Consider the following 5,491-nt stretch of genomic DNA (forward strand, 5'->3'; position numbering starts at 1 on the left):
ATCAGAGACCATGGTTGCTAAGTCAGAGGGGTTCTGCTTAGAATTCTCTGTTTGTTGCTGAGAAGATGATGGAAAAGGCTTGCCATTGCTAAACCTGTTTCTTCCACCATTATTGTTGAAACCTTGTTGAGGTCTCTCTTGATTCTTCCATGAGAAATTTGGGTGATTTCTCCATGAAGAATTATAGGTGTTTCCATAGGGTTCTCCTAGGTAATTCACCTCTTCCATTGAAGGGTTCTCAGGATCATAAGCTTCTTCTTCAGATGAAGCATCCTTAGTACTGTTTGGTGCATTTTGCATTCCAGACAGACTTTGAGAAATCAAATTGACTTGCTGAGTCAATATTTTGTTCTGAGCCAATATGGCATTCAGAGTATCAATCTCAAGAACTCCTTTCTTCTGACTTGTCCCATTGTTCACAGGATTCCTTTCAGAAGTGTACATGAATTGGTTATTTGCAACCATTTCAATTAGCTCTTGAGCTTCTGTAGGCGTCTTCTTCAGATGAAGAGATCCTCCAGCAGAGCTATCCAAAGACATCTTGGATAGTTCAGAGAGACCATCATAGAAAATACCTATGATGCTCCATTCAGAAAGCATGTCAGATGGACATTTTCTGATTAATTGTTTGTATCTTTCCCAAGCTTCATAGAGGGATTCTCCATCCTTCTGTCTGAAGGTTTGGACTTCCACTCTAAGCTTACTCAATTTTGAGGTGGAAAGAACTTTGCCAAGAAGGCGTTGACTAGCTTTTCCCATGAGTCCAGGCTTTCTTTAGGTTGTGAGTCCAACCATGTCCTAGCTCTGTCTCTTACAGCAAAAGGGAATAGCATAAGTCTGTAGACCTCAGGGTCAACCCCATTAGTCTTGACAGTGTCACAGATTTGCAAGAATTCAGCTAAGATTTGATGAGGATCTTCCAATGGAAGTCCATGGAACTTGCAGTTCTGTTGCATTAGAGAAACTAATTGAGGCTTAAGCTCAAAGTTGTTTGCTCCAATGGCAGGGATAGAGATGCTTCTCCCATAGAAGTCGGGAGTAGGTGCAGTAAAGTCACCCAGCACCTTCCTTGCATTGTTGTTGTTGTTATTGTTTTCGGCTGCCATGGTTTCTTCTTCTTTGAAGATTTCTGTTAGGTCCTCTACAGAGAGTTGTGCCTTAGCTTCTCTTAGCTTTCGCTTCAAGGTCCTTTCAGGTTCAGGGTCAGCTTCAACAAGAATGCCTTTGTCTTTGTTCCTGCTCATATGAAAGAGAAGAGAACAAGAAAATATGGAATCCTCTATGTCACAGTATAGAGATTCCTTGAGGTGTCAGAGGAACAGAAAATAGAAAGAAGAGGTAGAAGAATTCGAACTTAATTAGATAGAGTTCGAATTGTGCATTGAGAAGGAGTGGTACTCCATAAATAGAAGGATGTGGGAAGAGAGGAAGAAATTTTCGAAAATCAAGTGAAATATTTTGAAAACATTTTTGAAAAACTTTAATTGATTTTCGAAAATCAAGAGTGGGAAAGAAATCAAGTAATTTTTGAAAAAGATTTTGAATTTAGAAATCAAAAAGATATGATTAAAAACTGTTTTGAAAAAGATGTGATTAAAAAGATTTGATAAAAAAAATTATGCTTTTTTTTTAAATGATATGATTGAAAAGATATGATTTGAAAACAATTTTAAAAAGATTTGATTTTAAAATTAATGACTTGGCTAACAAGAAAAGATATGATTCAAACATTAAACCTTTCTCAACAGAAAAGGCAACATACTTAAAATGTTCAATCAAATCATTAATTGTTAGTAAGTATCTTTGAAAAAGGAAAGAAATTGATTTTGAAATTATTTGATTGAAAAGATATGATTTGATTTTGAAAAACTTTGAAAACTTGAAAAAAATTGATTTTGAAAACAAAATCCTCCTCCTTGTGCCATCCTGGCGTTAAACGCCCAGAATGGTGCACATTCTGGCGTTTAACGCCCAATGCACTACCTTTTTGGGCGTTAAACGCCCAACCAGGCACCCTGGCTGGCGTTTAAACGCCAGTCTGTCCTTCTTCACTGGGCGTTTTGAACGCCCAGCTTTTTCTGTGTAATTCCTCTGCTGCATGTTCTGAATCTTCAGTTCCCTGTACTATTGACTTGAAAATAGAACCAAGATCAAATAAACAATGCATGCAAGACACCAAACTTAAAATTAGACACTAGACTCAAACAAGAAACATAAAATCTTTTTGGTTTTTATGATTTTTATAATTTTTTTGTGCTTTTTCGAAAATTATATGAAACTAGAAAATAAAAGTTTCAGAATTCTCAATTTGGATTCCAGGAATCATTGCAATGTTAGTCTAAGACTCCGGTCCAGGAATTAGACATGGCTTCACAGCCAGCCAAGCTTTCAAAGAAAGCTTCGGTCCAAAACACTAGACATGGCCAATGGCCAGCAGAGCCTTAGCAGATCATTGCTCCAATAGCAAGATTGATAGAAATCAACAAGCTCTTGTGATGATAAGTTGAAACCTCGGTCCAATAAGATTAGACATGGCTTCTCAGCCAGCCAGACTTCAACAGATCATCATGAAACTCTAGAACTCATCCTTAAAGAACTCTGAAGAAAAAAATACCTAATCTAAGCAACAAGATGCACCGTCAGTTGTCCATACTCAAAACAATCCCCGGCAACGGCGCCAAAAACTTGGTGCGCGAAATTGTGATCACTACACAACTTTGCACAACTAACCAGCAAGTGCACTGGGTCGTCCAAGTAATAAACCTTACGCGAGTAAGGGTCGATCCCACGGAGATTGTTGGTATGAAGCAAGCTATGGTCACCTTGTAGATCTTAGTCAGGCAGACTCAAATGGGTATAGATGATGAATAAAACATAAAGATAGAGATAGAGATACTTATGTATATCATTGGTAAGAGCTTCAGATAAGCGTATGAAGATGCTTGTCCCTTCCGTCTCTCTGCTTTCCTACTGTCTTCATCCAATCCTTCTTACTCCTTTCCATGGCAAGCTGTATGTAGGGTTTCACCGTTATCAGTGGCTACCTCCCATCCTCTCATTGGAAATGTTCAACGCACCCTGTCACGGCACGGCTATCCATCTGTCGGTTCTCAATCAGGCCGGAATAGAATCCAGTGATTCTTTTGCGTCTGTCACTAACGCCCTGCCCTCAGGAGTTTAAAGCACGTCACAGTCATTCAATCATTGAATCCTACTCAGAATACCATAGACAAGGTTTAGACCTTCCGGATTCTCTTGAATGCCGCCATCAGTTCTAGCTTATACCACGAAGATTCCGGTTAAAGAACCCAAGAGATAAACATTAGAGCCTCGTTGCTTGTAGAACAAGAGTGGTTGTCAGTCACTTTGTTCATGAGTGAGAATGATGATGAGTGTCACATAATCATCACATTCATCAAGTTCTTGAGTGCGAATGAATATCTTAGAATAAGAACAAGCTGAATTGAATAGAAGAACAATAGTAATTGCATTAATACTCGAGGTACAGCAGAGCTCCACACCTTAATCTATGGTGTGTAGAAACTCCACCGTTCAAAATACATAAGAACAAGGTCTAGGCATGGCCGTGAGGCCAGCCTCCCAAAGTGATCAAAAGATCTAAAGAACAAAAGATTCCAAAGATCAGAAGATGAAAATACAATAGTAAAAGGTCCTATTTATAGGGAACTAGTAGCTTAAGAATTACAAAGATGAGTAAATGACTTAAAAATCCACTTCCGGGCCCACTGGTATGTGCTTGGGCTGAGCAATGAAGCATTTTCGTGTAGAGACTCTTCTTGGAGTTAAACGCCAGCTTTTATGCCAGTTTGGGCGTTTAACTCCCATTTAGGTGCCAGTTCCGGCGTTTAACGCTGGGAAATCTGAAGGTGACTTTGAACGCCGGTTTGGGCCATCAAATCTTGGGCAAAGTATGGACTATCATATATTGCTGGAAAGCCCAGGATGTCTACTTTCCAACGCCGTTGAGAGCGCGCCAATTGGGCTTCTGTAGCTCCAGAAAATCCACTTCGAGTGCAGGGAGGTCAGAATCCAACAGCATCTGCAGTCCTTTTCAGTCTCTGAATCAGATTTTTGCTCAGGTCCCTCAATTTCAGCCAGAAAATACCTGAAATCACAGAAAAACACACAAACTCATAGTAAAGTCCAGAAAAGTGAATTTTAACTAAAAACTAATAAAAATATACTAAAAACTCAACTTAAACTACTAAAAACAATGCCAAAAAGCGTACAAATTATCCGCTCATCACTTCCCTTCCAATCTCCAACTCATCCATGCCCTATAAAGCCTGAAACACTTAACACATAGATCACGGCATCAAATGGGATAAAGGAGAACTAAAATGCATAACAAAAAGTCTCTAGGAAGAAGTTTTCAACCATGTAATAATTCCAGGAAGGAAATATAAATGCATGCTAAATTAATGAATAAGTGGGTAAGGATCATGATAAAACCACATAATTATACACAATATAAACCATAAAATAGTGGTTTATCAACCTCCCCACACTTAAACATTAGCATGTCCTCATGCTTAATTGAAGGAGATAAGATAAATGAGTATGAACATGTAGAAATTCATGCAATGCAATACAACCTATATATATACAAATGTAACTATATGATTCTTGCCCACTGGTGCACGAAATTGTGATCAATACTTTTCACAGCTTAAGAACAATCCCTAGTAATGGCTCCAAAGACTTGGTGCTCAATACCATGGCATAAACACAACTTCGCACAACTAACCAGCAAGTGCACTGGGTCGTCCAAGTAATAAACCTTACGCGAGTAAGGGTCGATCCCACGGAGATTGGTGGTATGAAGCAAGCTATGGTCACCTTGTAAATCTCAGTCAGGCAGACTCAAATGGGTATAGTGGTAAACGAATAAAGCAATAAGGTAAAGATAGAGATACTTATGCATATCATTGGTGAGAGCTTCAGATGAACGTATGAAGATGCCTTCCGTTCCGTCTCTCTGCTTTCCTACTGCCTTCATCCAATCCTTCTTACTCCTTTCCATGGCAAGCTTGTGTAGGGTTTCACCGTTGTCAGTGGCTACCTCCCATCCTCTCATTGGAAATACGTCCCTGTGCTCTGTCACAGCATAGGCTATCCATCTGTCGGTTCTCAATCAGGCGGAATAGAATCCAGTGATTCTTTTGCGTCTGTCACTAACGCCCCGCCTTCGGAGTTTTGAAGCACGTCACAGTCATTCAATCATTGAATCCTACTCAGAATACCACAGACAAGGTTAGACCTTCCGGATTCTCTTGAATGCCGCCATCAGTTCTTGCCTATACCACGAAGACTCTGATCTCACGGAATGGCTGGCTCGTTTGTCAGGCGAGCACTCGGTTGTCAGGCGATCAACCATGCATCGTGCAATCAGAAATCCAAGAGATAAACACTAGGGCCCGAATGCTTGTAGAACAAGAATGGTTGTCAGTCACCTTGTTCAAGGTGAGAA

At 39.8% G+C, this 5,491-nt stretch overlaps 1 non-coding gene across 1 annotated transcript; it reads left to right on the top strand.

The window, feature by feature from the left end:
• The first annotated feature begins 598 nt into the window (after window positions 1–598).
• LOC130971115 (small nucleolar RNA R71) lies at window positions 599–702 on the top strand. Its single transcript, XR_009082346.1, has one exon. It is a non-coding gene; the product is annotated as a small nucleolar RNA R71 (small nucleolar RNA).
• Window positions 703–5,491: the final 4,789 nt, after the last annotated feature.

Source organism: Arachis stenosperma, chromosome 3 (assembly GCF_014773155.1).
Source record: "Arachis stenosperma cultivar V10309 chromosome 3, arast.V10309.gnm1.PFL2, whole genome shotgun sequence".
NCBI lineage: Eukaryota > Viridiplantae > Streptophyta > Magnoliopsida > Fabales > Fabaceae > Arachis > Arachis stenosperma.